The sequence below is a fragment of the Balaenoptera ricei genome, chromosome X, assembly GCF_028023285.1.
Source record: "Balaenoptera ricei isolate mBalRic1 chromosome X, mBalRic1.hap2, whole genome shotgun sequence".
Lineage (NCBI taxonomy): Eukaryota > Metazoa > Chordata > Mammalia > Artiodactyla > Balaenopteridae > Balaenoptera > Balaenoptera ricei.
In genome coordinates this window covers 36,581,461-36,595,730 of record NC_082660.1, presented here as the reverse complement: position 1 = coordinate 36,595,730, position 14,270 = coordinate 36,581,461, and positions in this window count along the sequence as shown.

Below are 14,270 nucleotides of genomic sequence, written 5' to 3'. Positions count from 1 at the left end.
TGTGTCTCATACTCCTTCTCTCTCTCTCCCTCTCCCTGTCTCTCTGTTTCTATTTCTACCTATCTCTTTCTTGCCGTCTCTCTCTTCTTCCCCCTTGTCTCAATTTCTCTGTCTCTTTTTTTCCTGTCTCTCTCCTGGATCCTGTGGCAGTGCGCAGCCTGAGCGTGCGTCCTGAGGGGACTGCGGAGCCAGCAAGCCCAGCACAGCATTTCTTTTCCTCACCCAGCATCTCCCTCAGCCCCACCCGCCTCCCTGCCAACCCAGTCCTCCCAGCCTAGCAGTGAGTGAGGGCTGCAGTCAGACAGGGCAGCCTCGCCTCCCGGACCCACAGGCTATTTTTACCACATTTAGCTCCGGGTCTGCTGGCTGGGGGCTTTAGCTCTCTGAGCAGGTTAGAGACATGTGCACACATGAGCGCATCCCAGAAGCAAGGCCTCCTGGCACTGCCCTGGCCATTTCCCTGCCACGGGGACCCTGTTCTTTCCTCCTGCCTCCTTTAATTATTTGACTTGAGGGCATTGATGTCTACCCACGTGATTCAAATATGACCCCCTGGATCTGGGTTTGGATGGTATGAAACTCTCATACCTTATGTTTATTTACTCATCAAATCCCCAAAACAACCCTATGAAGTAGTTACTGTTATTATCCCCACTTTACAGATGGGGAAAACTGAGGCATAGAGAGACTGTCTCCCCAGGAGACACGATGACTAAGTGGCAGAGCCGGGATTCGTACCCAGGAAAAGTGGCTCCCGAACTCCATTCATAACTATCATGCTGCTCCCAGTCTCCTCCCACATGTGGTCGGAAACACATGGAAGTGATCCCCATCCTCCAGCATCAGAAATGCTGACTTTCATCCCTCCACAAACACTCCATTTTTAGAAATAAACTCTGAATGTCAACTTGTACTGATTCTTGCAGTGGTTTTGATGTTTTTAAAAGCCCACATTTTATAGCCCCTGGTCTTAAATTTACTACTTTTTGGGACAAATGCCAAATGGCACAGCAAAAAAAAAAAAAGGAAGAAAGAAAGAAAGAAAGAGACCCCTAAAGGAGAGAGGCCATGCCTTCTCTGTAAACCCAGCCCCTGAGAAAAACCTTCACCTTGTAGCCAACAACAGTAACAAAAGCTTCTGCCTCAATGGGCAAAGGGTAGGAATGTGGGTTATAGTCAATTTTCTAGGTAGCAGCAACCAAGCAGTTGACAAAAATTTCATTGGGACATTTGTAAGTCTGAGGCTGCCTAACTGGCCACCTGGTGTCCGCTCACACTCCTTTGCAAAGCAGCCAGAGCCATGCAAATACAGTCATAGCACTGACCTGTTTTTAAGCCCCCAGTAGCTTCCCATCACTCTTGGGCTAAAAACCGAACTTGGGGTCGTTGTGCTGCACAATCTGGCCCCTGTGGACATCTTCAGACTCATCTTCCACCTCTGGCACTCCCCTGTGCCCACCAAACTCCAGCCACGCTGGCCTCACAGAGCCTCAGACTCTCCTTCCTGACCCCAGGACCTTTGAACATGCTGCTCTCTCAGTTCAGAATATGCTCCTCCAACCTCCTTTGAGCCAGTTCAGTGGTTCTCATAGTGAAGTCCTGAGGACAGCAGCATCAGCCTCATCTGTGACCTTGTTAGTAAAGCCAGTCCTCAGGCCCGACCCCAGACCCGCTGAATCAGACACTCTGGGGGTGGGGTCTAGCACTCTCAGCTCTAACCAGCCACCTAGGGGATTCTGATGCCCGCTGAAGGTTGAGAATTCCTGGCCCAGTCAGCCTGTCCTTGGCTTCCATGTTTCAGCTTTCACACCACTGTTTGTGCCTCAGGGACAATGCCCTGACAATGTCCACCTGAGCGTAGGTTGGGGTCCTTTCCTGCAAAGGAACTGTTTCAGTTTGCAATTGTACAAGTGTTGTGGGATTAATTGATTACAGCCCGTCTCTCTGACTAGACTGTAAGCTCCATGAGGGCAGGGATCATACCCATTTTGCTCAGAACATGGATCCCCAGAACTCTGTATGATGCCTGACACACAAGTTACACGATGTTAACTGAATGAGCGAACGGAGGTTGAATCCTAGTCCTGACGTTCCCGACTCCCCGGAATCCTGGCCTCCTGTCTGTTACATGGGGATGCCAGAACTGGCCTCTGACCTCCTGGACACGCTGTGATGGGGAGAACAGTCACCAGCAGCAATAACACTGCCACTAACAGTGCTCACAATGGGCCGGGTGCTGTCCTAAGCAATTTGCAGGTGTTAAATACAAGGAAAAGTGCATTGACAAGTCTGCACAGATGTGGAGGTTTCCTCTCCAACCACTCATATCCATTCTCTGATCTTTGTTCTGTTCTTGTCTCAGGAGGCTGACCTCTGCAGACGGCATCACTGGGCTCCCTGGCCCTCTGGCTCCCTGTTGGGTGTTGCCAATGCGAGGCACCTGCAGGGGTTTGGAGTGAGAGAGTAGAGTGAGGCAGGGTATTTATCCTACCTCCTGAATCTCTTTTCCAGGTCACAGTATTGAGACTGGCTGCATTTCTCTACCTATAGCCACAGCTCCTGTCTGATGGCCTCGCTTCCGTGGTTGCCGAGCTGAACTGGGGCAAAACCACTTGTTCCCTTTTCCCTTTCAAGCCATCTTAGTCAGTTTGGGCTGGTTAAACAATGGATATTTATTTCTCATGGTTCTGGAGGTTGGGAAGTCCAGGATCAAGGTGCTGTCAGATCTGGTGTCTGGTGAGGGCCCACTTCCTGGTCTGCAGATGGCTATCTTCTCCTGGTCTCCTCACATGGCAGACAGCAAAGAAAGAGAAAAGCAAGGTCTCTTGTGTCTTTTCTCTGAGGGCACTAACCTCATTCATGAGGGCTCCACCCTCATGGCCTGTTCTCCTCTCAAAGGCCCCACGTCCTAATGCCATCACCTTGGGGGTTAGGTTTTTAACATATGCATTTTGGGGAGACACAAACATGCAGTCCATGGCACAGGCCTAGGAGTGGTCACAGCGTCCTGCTGTTGCTAGCCCCCGGGTGTGTCACCATTCACTGTGTTTGGTTTGTTTTGATAGTGTTTTTCTTCCTTTTCTAAATGTATCATCTCTACTTTCTCCTCAACAGCAGTGTCTGGTGAATAGAAAGAAACATCCCAGCCCAGTGGGATTCCACTACCAGGCTAGATAAGGAAACCCAGACCACCAGGCAATTTAAGCCACTCCCGCATCCCGTCCCCTCCCCCACCCCACCCCCAGCAGGGAAGAAGAAGTCATCCTTGGCCGCCACTGCCCAGCCCTGCCATGGGTGAAGCCCACCAAAGCCACTGTCTTGGACACCCACTCAGTTGCTACCTGGTAACTTCCCTTGGAGCACTTGGGGGGCAAAGGAGAGGGAACATGCCTGCAATGTAATTAACACTATAACAACTTGTTTCCCCCTTGGAGAATTACACCATTAGCTGCTTCAATTGTGCATGAAATATAAATTACATTACTCGGAGGCATCCTGTCGGAGCAGACGCAATGCTAAGTGACGAGGCTCTCCACGGTGCATACCACTCCCCAGCCAGCGGGTCAAAAGGAACACGAGCCCTGAGGCCTAAAGCCAGCAGATCTGCCCGGTGATCTCCCTGGCTGTTCCAGCCTCAGAGGATCCAGGGCGGAGAATCTTTGCTGGAGGAAACCATGTCCAGAGAGCATCATCCTCAGCCCTTTCTCACTTTCTGAAAGGGTTTGGAGCCCTGGACCAAGCCTCTTCTCATGCCCAGCTCCCAGACACAAGCAGAAAAAAGGGGCTGCTTTCCTTCTCACTCTGTGTGTGTGCACGCGCGCGCGCGTGTGTGTGTATGTCTGTGTCTGTGTGTGCGGGAAGGGTAGAGGAGCTAGTCCGGGGTATTAACCTGTCAGGCTGAATGGGAAGCCAGTGGGCAGATGTGCTTGAGAAGGGAGAGAGGTAATCCTTCACCAGTCAGATCCAAAATCGTCCCCGGCATCCATTCATCCTGCCGTCCATTAATTCGCCTTGCTGAAAGGCTCCCGTTCCCCACCTGGGCCAGGCCCATGCAGCTCCCTACTTTGTTTCAACGCCAGCTGTCTGGCACTAACCTAAGCCAGCTTGAGACCCTCACTCTGCGTATCATTAGGTCTGGGTTGATAAGCTGCTGAGAAATAGGGTGCAGGGTTTTGGTCTGTCATCTTTCTTTGAAGACAGTGAAGAGCTTTCCAAATCCCGGTGTCACGAGAAGGCAGTCTTTGCTTTGTCAGAAGAGACACGGGTTGATTTGTATCTGTTTCCATTTTGAGAGGGGGAAGGGACACTGGGTACACTTAGCCATGGCCACAGTTGTGCCTTTTATCTGAAGCCACCAGGCCGCCGATCCAGGGGCGCCATTCCACCTCTTTCCTAGCACCCTGGTGCCTGGTCCCCTGGGAAAAGTAGGGTGGGCTGCCCCTGGGTGCCATCGACAGCTGCCGGGCAGGCTCAGAGCCAGCCCCCTCTCACCAGAGCCCCTGTTAGGGCAGGAAGTTTGGAAACCCAGCCTGAAGCTGCAGGAGAAATTTGGGAAAATATCATGCAATTACCCTAATGACAGCTGTACAAATCACACAACCACCCGTCATATCCCCCGTCGCCAAGCAGAGCCAAAAACAGGAAGAGCCAAAACCCACATATGGATTCAGGGAGACCTCTGGAAGCTGTCCCTGCAGAGGGCCTGGGTGGGGGGAGCAGGAGCCAGAGCTGAAAAGGCTGCAGGGGCTCTGGCGCTGGCCGGGCCGCAGGGGACCACCTCAGGACCGCCCCCTCTGGCACAAACCTATTCTGAGGACCCCCAGCTCATGGAGGTCCTCCCGGCTGCCTTCTCTGCCAGGCTTCTGGCCTCACGCTCCCTTCCAGGCCAGAGCAGTCCAGGAGACTCTGAACAGGGCCTACAGGGGATGGGGTGACAGCTGTCAGCTCCTGGTATTTGTCTGGCTTGGGAAACCTCCTCCATTCGGTAAATCTAGATATTGTCTTGGACTTTGATCAAGACCCAGATCAAGTCTGTCCTCTTCCTTTTCTCACAGAGCCATCCCGGGCTCCCACACCCCGGTCAGAATGCCTAAAAACACACCATTGTGCTCTGCAGTCTGCCTCTTGATTCCCGGCTCCCTTAGAACCATCTGCTGTGAGCAATCACAAAAGTACCAGGTGGGGGACAGGAGGTTTCTGTTTCAGATGTCTCTGTCTCTCTCTTTCTCTGGCTGCACCATAGTTCTAGGCACACCGTAGGTGTTTCATCATAGATCCGCAGGACCGTGCGAAAGGATTGTTCTTCAATCGCCTGATTTCATTGGATAGAATTCGAGGTAGGTATTAATGGCTCCATTTTACAGATTGGGAAACTGAGACTTGAGAGGCAGCACAGAGGTAGCTCACAGATACTTGGTGTTTGTTGAGTACTTGTGCCAGGCTCAGGATTAGGCGCTGGGGATTACAAATATGAGGATGTCATCAACCCTGGCCCTGGGGGCTTATTGCTCAATGAGAGGGTGGGAGACTCGGTCTCTTTGCTTTGTGACCTGTAGATGAGAGAGTTGCAGAGAAGCGCATCCCTGGGGCGTCCCACACAAATGACTGAAAAGCAAAGACCAGAGAAAGAAGACTGCTCTGAACTTGTGGCTGGAATGCTTGTCCCTTGCCTGTAGATTAGATGAGAACTGGAGGGCCATTAGAGATCATATGGTTTAGTGAGGAATAGGAAAAGATGGCTGATTTCTCAAGGACAAGGCGGCTTCTAATGTAATTCATGACAACAATAGCTACTAGTCTTTGAAAAGTCACCCCGTGGCAGGCCTGGTGCCGAATCCTTTCCTCACATTATCTCTGCAGCAGAAAACGGTGCTGGTTACCACTGTGGCCTGTTGCCAGGCTGCCCTGGGTTCCGATCCCGACTCTATCACCATATCCCAGCTATGTGACCTTGGGTGAGTCATGGAACCTCCTCTGGCTCTGTGTGTAGAAAGGGGACATAATAGTTCTTCCCTCATTGGGGCGTTGTGGAGATTGAATGGATTAACATATACAGGGAGTTTAGAACACTGGTGTTCAAAGTGTGGTCTGTGGACCAGCGGCTTCTGCAACCCCCATTAGAAATGCAGGGCTCAGGCCCTGCCCCAGGCCTGCTGAATCCGAATCCATATTTCCAAGACCCCGAGGGGGTTCGCATACATGCTAGAAGCACTGGCTGGAAACAGCACCTGGAGTGGAGTAAGCGCTCTGTAACCGTCGGCTGTGATGAGTGTTATTATTTATCATTACATCTAATCCCGCTGCACACCACAGGGCAGGAATCCGAGACTCAGACAAGGCAAGTATGCTGCCCCAGCTCCCACACCCGGGAGGCAGGATTCCAGTGTAAAGACAGTCAGCAACCAGCCCTCTGTGCCCAGAAACGAGGGGCTCTCAGTGCTAAAAGCAAGATGGCCCCAGGAGAACCAGTGTGGGTTCGGTTGGTCACCGTAGGTGCAGATAACGCCAAGTTTCAGGGGCCCTGCCTACGGCACACAGCATCACTGCAACATGCATTTTTTTTTTTTTTTTTTTTTTTTTTTTTTACTGTGGTTAAATACAAATGTCAGAAAATTTACCATTTAAAGTGTACAATTCTGGGGACTTCCCTGGTGGCGCAGTGGTTAAGAATCCACCTGCCAATGCAGGGGACATGGGTTCGAGCCCTGGTCTGGGAAGATCCCACGTGCCGTGGAGCAACTAAGTCCACGAGCCACAACTACTGAAGCCCGCATGCCTAGAGCCCGTGCTCCGCAACAAGAGAAGCCACCGACCGCAATGTGAAGCCCGCGCACCGCAACAAAGAGTAGCCCCCGCTCGCCGCAGCTAGAGAAATCCCGTGTGCAGCAACGAAGACCCAACGCAGCCAAAAAAAAAAAATTAATCAATTAAAAAAACTAAAAAAAATAAAGTGTACAATTCTGTAGCATTAAGTAGATTCATAATATCCTGCAACCATCACCACTTTCTAGTTCCAGAAGTTTTCCATGCCCCTGAATGGAAGCCCCATACCCATTAGCCTCTCCCATTATCCTCTCCTCCCCAGCCCCTGGCAACTACTAATTTACTTTCTCTCTATAGATTTGTCTATACTGGACATTTCATATAAATAGAATGGACAGTATGTGGTCTTTTGTGTCTGGCTTCTTTCACTTAACATAGTGTTTTTGAGGTTCACCCACATTGCAGCATGTGTCAGAATTTCATTCCTTTTTATGGTTCCATTGTATGCACAGACAGCATTTTGTTTACCCATTCATCCCCTGATGGACATTTTGGCTCTTTCCCCCTTTGGCTATTGTGAATAATACCGCTATGAACATTGCTGCACAAGTATCTGTTCGAGTCCCTGCGTTCAATTCTTCGGGGCCTGTACCTAAGAGCTGAACTGCTCCTAGGGTCATGTGGGAGTTCTACATTTAACTTGTTGAGGAACAGCATGCATTTTTAAGGCCCTCTGTGTGTTGGGCACTGAAAAAACCCTTCAGATCCAGAGAGAAACACCACCTGGCCTCTGCCCTTGCAGGCATCCGTCCAGGGGTGAGTCAGCGCGCACGCCCGTTGAGGCCCAGGTGCCCCCCAGTCCCCTCGGTTGCTGGCCCAGGCTGGAGAGCTTCCATTTTGCTTTCCCCTGCTCTGCAGCCTCCTTCGAGGACCTGGAACAGAAATTTCTGTTGCTCAGTTACACTGAAGGAGCCAACGGGGGCTAAGGAAACCCATTGGAGAGCATGAAAGTGTGTTGTAGTCCTTGAGTGCGGGGCCATTGATGCTGGGGAGTTAAGAGATGGAGGGAAGAAGGCGGTGGGGGCAGAGGAGGGAGAGTCAATTTCTGGATCCATCCTTGGGGAAGGAGGAGTAGCCTCAAAGTAAAAGGGTGAAAATCCCTCTTTGCTTTCAAGAGGAACCGCTGGGCCACACCTCGCCTAAGGTGGCCAGGTCTGGTGGCGGAATTGAAGTGCTAGGCGTGGGAGAGTGGTCGATGCCTGGGTGGTCACCATTCGGGGGCTTCCTGTGTATTCTGGGCTAATGAATAGCCTTTGCTGATTTCCCAGATTCTTTCCCTGGGACCTCCACCTGCCCACCCCCCCAAACAATGGCAGGTGAAGGCTGCCGTGGGAGGTGGGAAGGTGGGCCAGGAGACACCCCCCAACCAGGCTGCAGCAGGAAGCAGACCCCAGACCCCGGCAGGATGCGAATTGGGCTTTGTGGCTCCCTCCAGGTTAGAAGCCAAGACAGAACAAGAGAAGTGAGAGCAGAGAGAGGAAGGAGGAGGAGACGAGGAAGAGAGAGCTTCTGCTGGAGGAAATAATGACCAGAAGGGCTACAAGTCAGGACGAGGGGTGGCGGGGACGCCAATGCTGCTGCTAGGGTTGGCGGGTAACGAACGAGGGGAGAGGGAAGGGCGCGAGGTCAGCGAAGGCCAGCCTCCAAGCTGTCTCGAATTATGTTTCCACTCCCTGCCACAGCTGAACAGGCTGTTTTTTTTTCTCTCTCCACTGTAAACACTCCAGCCTTCACCTCCACCGCACACTGAACCCCAAAGTGGGGCCCTTATCTGCCCGCCCCTCCCACCAACCTGTCCCTGTTGCCATGGAAACTATCTGGGGTAAGGTGATCTCTCTCTACTTCCAACCTCCCTGCTTTCAGCACCAATCAATCAAACCCCCCAACCCCATCTCTCAGGGGGAGGTCCTAGGGGAGAGCGAGGAAGGAGAGAAATTAAACACAGGAAAAAGAACAACAGTAAAGAGAAATGAACAAAGAGAAGGGGTGATGTAATTCCGGCTGTTGATCAATTCCTTTTGTCCCTCCAGCGACCACACCCTCCCTGTTCTTAACTCCTAAAGGTGGAAGGGACTCTCCGTGGGGGGTTTCCAGAGCCTCCAGCCTGGACCCAGGGCAGTATTTCTGGCCACGGAGACCTTCCGAGGATTTCCCTTCCAACTGTCCACGCCCCTCCTCTGAAGGAAGGTCATTGGAATGACAAATCAGCCTGGTCATGGGTAATTAGAGACGGGCTGGGGCTTACCTGCCAGAGCGAGCAAGGTTATAACGGGGTTGACCACTGAGGATTTATTTCCTGTGGCAGATTGTATTTTGCACAAATGGCTAAAACAATAGCTTCTGCCTTACATGCTCTCCGGGAACCTTGTCTCGCTCACATGCAAAGGTGGAATCTATGTCCCTTCCCCTTGAACCTGGGCACCAATCAGAGTCCTTATGGCCTCTAAATACTCGAATACTACAACTCGAATCGCCTGGCTGAGCCCAGCCAATCCCCAACTGATTGTTGTGGTTTTCTGCCAATGGGTTTGGGATGGCTAGTTTCACAGCAATAGAAAACTAGAATGAAGTCAAACGTTAGGAATTAGAAGTCCGGGCACTATGGCAAGATTTCCCACAATGAGCTCACTTCAACATCTCAACTGATCTGCCTCTAAAAACAAAGATGTTTAACTGCTTCTCATATGACCTGGTTTTGACGGTTGGTTTTGTGCTGGGTACACATAGCCATAATCAGTCACTGCCCTGATTGTAAAATGCTGTGAGGGATCTAGGTGACAATTATGACCCAGATGCCGATTTCGTGCACCAAAAGAAACAGCTGTCCCATTTCCACTGGGTGCTTGTCTTAGCAGTTTGCCCAGGGATGTCAGACTTAACCATGCCAGCCGATAACCTGCAGGTTATCTAGTCTTTGTTAGTTACAAAACCAATGGACTATCTGTACGTTCTCTCAATACTTCCTTCCGTTTGTGAACTACGGTCCAATTTTCAGACCTAACTGTGCACTGGCTCCGCTGTAGGTAGCTGTCACCTTGCTTTCTGCTCAAACTTCTTGAAAGTTGTATGCATCAGTGGCCTCAAACTTTAGCCTACATCAGAATCACCTGGAGGGCTTGTTAAAAACCAGATTCCTGGACTCCACCCTCAGAATTTCAGTAGGTCGGATTCAGTGAGGCCCAAGATTGTGTGTTTCTAACAAGCTTCCAGATGTTACTGATGCACTGGTATATATTGGTACCTCCACCTCTCCTTCTATTCCCCCTTCAGCCTAGTACAGTGTGATTTTTCCCTCCCCCAGGATTGTGTAATAGTCAAACCGAATGACTTCTGCTCATTCCCTACCCTCCTCTGACATCTAGGCATCATTCAATGCCATTCGCCACTTTTTCCTTCTTGCAAACTTCCTCTTCCCTTGCCTCCTGCTACATATCTCTTGCAGTTCTGAACCTACCTTATTGCTCTTTCTTCCTCTCTTTTTCTTTGCTCATCTCTCGAAGGTTGACATGCTCTACTGTTCTCTTCTTGATCTTTTCTCAGCCTCTACCCTTCCTGCCTGGTTCCTACCATCATCTTCCATCTACACACCAATGCCTCCCAAATTTATAGTTCCTGCTGTAGCCTCTTTGCTGATTTCCAGGCCCATATTTCCACCAGCCTACTGGGCATCTTGAGCTGGGGATCCTGTATACATTCACCATGTCCAAAACCATCCTTCTATAATCTTTGGGAAAGCTGCTTTCCATCCTTTATCCCCTCAAAGCCAAATGATCATCAGATCCTAGCCAGAAATGTTTCTCTAATCCCCATTCTCCCCTCTAGTCTCCTTATCCACCCCCATCCTTGTTTGGATCCCCAGTAGCTCCTGCCTGGACCATTGCCATGGCTTTCTAAGCTCTCCTTGCTGCCAGGCGATTTCCCTGCCATTCCATTTGTTTACACCATAACCAGTTAGATTTCTTAATCTTAATCAGATCACTTAATTCCCTGATTAAAACAGTGGAATGACTCTCCGTAATTGTAGCGGACACTACCAGCTCTCCGCCCTCTAATCTCTTCACCATTTGCGTGGACCTGAGCTTCCAATGTGCCTTTCCTCCTGACAGCCAGCGTCTCTTCGCTGAGGGACTGCACTCAGGCTGCCAGAGCCACTTCCCCTCTGCCATGGAGCAAGGACAGCCTAAGTTCCCCAGGGCGCAGCCCTGAACCAGTGACTAATGGGTGGGCGGCTGCAAGTTCCCCCTGCAGGACTAGACTAAGGTTGCCTTTGGAAGGACTTGGCTTGGTATGGGTCCTTGGCTTGGCTTTTGACCTTTTCCTACTTTCTCTCGAGCTCTTGCTGATAGCATCTCCTAAGGCCCTTCAAAATCTAGTCTTAACAACGTTTCTGGATTCATCTTTCCCGAGTTCCATGTGACACTGCAGCCACGTGAAGGACTTGCATTCCCAGAAAAGGCCATGTGCTTCCAGACTCTTGTGGCTCCGCTGTTGGGGCACGTCAATCCAGCTTATCCTTGAAGGCCCAGCACACGTTGGAAACCTTTTGAAATCCCTCTTGCAGTGCCACTGCCCCAGTTCCTTTTGTCTTTGTCTTTTGTATATTTCCCTGGTACAATACTTATTGAGTTAACGCGCATAAGTCTGTTTCCCACATTCAGATATGAACTTCCTCAGGCATGACCACGTTTCATGAATTTTCGTATTCTTGGCACTTTGCAGAGTCCTTGGTCCTCAGTAAGTGCTTGTTATGGGCTGAATTGTGTCCCCCAGAAAAAAATATGCTGAAGTCCTAACTACCAGGACCCCACCATGTGACTTTATTTGGAGACAGGGTCTTTGCAGATGTTGGCAAGTTACAGTGAAGTCATTAGGGTGGGCCCTAATCCAATATGACTGGAGTCCTAATAAAAAAGGGAAATTTGGACACAGGGAGAATGACGTGTGAACATGAAGGCAGCGGCTGAGGTGATGCGTCGACAAGTCAAGGAACACCAAAGATTGCCAGCAAACCATCAGAAGCTAGGGGAAAGGCATAGAACAAATTCTCCCTCACACCCTCAGAAGGAGCCAACCCTACCGACACCTTGATCTTGGGCTTCTGGCCTCCAGAACTGTGAGACAGCACATTTCAGTTGTTGTAAGGCCCTCAATTCATGGTACTTTGCTATGGCAGCCCCAGGAAATGAATACAGTGCTCAGTAAATGTTTTTTGAATGAATGAATTTGACATAACCCTTATTTAGCGCTTACCATATACCAGGCACTGTTCTAAGCCCGACACAAATACCAACTCCTTTAATTCTCATAACACCACTGTGAGGCAAGTGTTGTTTTTATGCTCATTTTACAGAGAAGAAAATTTAAGCACAGAGAGGTTAAGTAACTTACCCAAGGTTGCAGAGCAAGTGATAGAATTTGAAAGGCAGTCTGACTCCAGAGCCTTAGAGCTTTGCCACTATGCTCTGCTGAATTAAGACAATTCTTGTAACGACTGTTGCAAATGAGGTTGTCAAGGCAGAGAGGGAAACTGGGACAGAGAGGGTCAAGGGCTGAGCTTCACTTGGGTGGTAAGTGGCAGAGGTGGAAATTGACCTCTTTTCCCTGATTCCCAATCTAGTCCCCTTTCTACAAAGTAGAAGGGATGGGCCTTGAGAGTGTCTCGTGATAAACACTCACATTTGAGAGTCATTGCCACTAGTCTGGGTACCAGCCAGTAAAAACGGGGCGGGTAGTTGTCAGGGAGACCTGGATCCCAGGGAGGGGGGGCTGCTCCGTCGCTGGTTATGGGCTAACAGTGGTCGTGTAAATTTTCATTCTCAGTGAGTGTAACTTCCATGACTGATGGTCATAGTAGAATTGCTTGGGCTTTAGATTTGTGGATCTGACGCCCATAAACCACATTTTCATATAGAATACATGTCTGAGGAGAAGCGGGCATGTTTTAATCTCGTGAGTTACGGCGCTGCCTCCCTCTAAAACCTCTGAGGCAGCCTCCGAGGAGTGAAGAGGTTGCTGTGACAAGGGAAAAACCCACCCAATGCCTCCCAGCCTCCCTTCCCCGCTCCTTACTCAGAGACCAGCATCTATTTACTCTGTAGGAGGGAAGGATGTTCTAATCGGTTTTTAAGGGCTCTTGCTGCCTCGGAGTGGCAAGAAGAGAAGAGAGGTACACAGGCAATTTGGGCCTCTTCAGTCATGATTCCCAATAGCTGTTGACAGCTGAGTGGTTCAGCAATGGATTTGGTTGCAAAGGATGACACTGGCGGTGGTGTGTGAGCGTGCATGTGTGTGCACGAGCGCGCGTGGGCGCATCTGTGCTTCTTCACAACCAAGTCGGCTCTGCTTATCAGGTTAGTGCTGGGTACCTTTGGGGCTGAACAAGTGGGAGGAAAGAAGGTGTGCTTGCCGGAGAGCTTCCAGAAGGATGGGGCTTGCCGGAGATGGGCAACGCGTCAGCCAGCAAAGAGCACAAGTCACAAACAAGCCTTGTGCCAGGAGGGAGCTCCACGGAGGCACCTCCACGTGGTTTGAGGCTGGTGCAGGTGCGAACCCTGGCAGGTGCTGATCTGAAGGGGTAGCTGATGGGCCCAGAACCAGGGGAACCAGAGTGGAGCTGGGATAGACACACGCCGACGGGCTCGTGAGTACTTGGCTGAGGACTGGGCCAGATGCCAGGAGATACAGTACAAGAGGGCAGGACAGAAGCCAGGCCTGGACGTGGGCAGGGAGGTGATCAAGCGGCAAGATGGTGAAGAAACAGGGGGCAGGCGATGGGGGGCTTAGGTGCAGCTTTGTCTACAAGGGGAGGCCGGGAAAGCTCTGAGCCAGGCAGGAAGAACCCAAGGAATCCCATCTCCCTGGAAGGATTTTACTTGTTGGGGGACCTTTGGTGGTTGTGTTGGTACTCATGATGCCTTAATCCTAAGGTGGCCTCACTCTTTACTTGGCTCCCAGGGTGTCATCGTCCCCTGGCTTTGCTCATCCCTCTGGCCACTCCTTCTCAGCCTCCTTTGCTGCTTCCTTCTTGCTTCCCCAGTCTCTCACCTTCGCGGTGCTCCAGGACTCCCTTGCACCTCTTCTCTTCTCTGTCTACACCTTTGCCCCAGGTGAGCTCATCCAGTCTCGCGGTGCTGAATCTCTACGCCGAGGTCTGCCGGGTGCCCGTCTTCAGAGCAGACATCCCCACTGGGACACCCAACAGCACGTCAAACTCAGCCATGCTCCCCACCAGCTGCTCAGGTCCCAGACCTCAGATTCACCCTTAACCTTTCTTCTCTCATCCAATCTTGCAGTAAATCCTGTTGTTGGCAGTACGTTACAACATAGATCCAGAATCTGGCCACTTCCCACCCTTCCAGCTGTCGCTGTCCCACTCTGGTCACCATCCCCTGTGCCCTGGATCACAGCAGTAGCCTCCCAGGTGACCGCCCTTAGAACCTGTTCTTAAC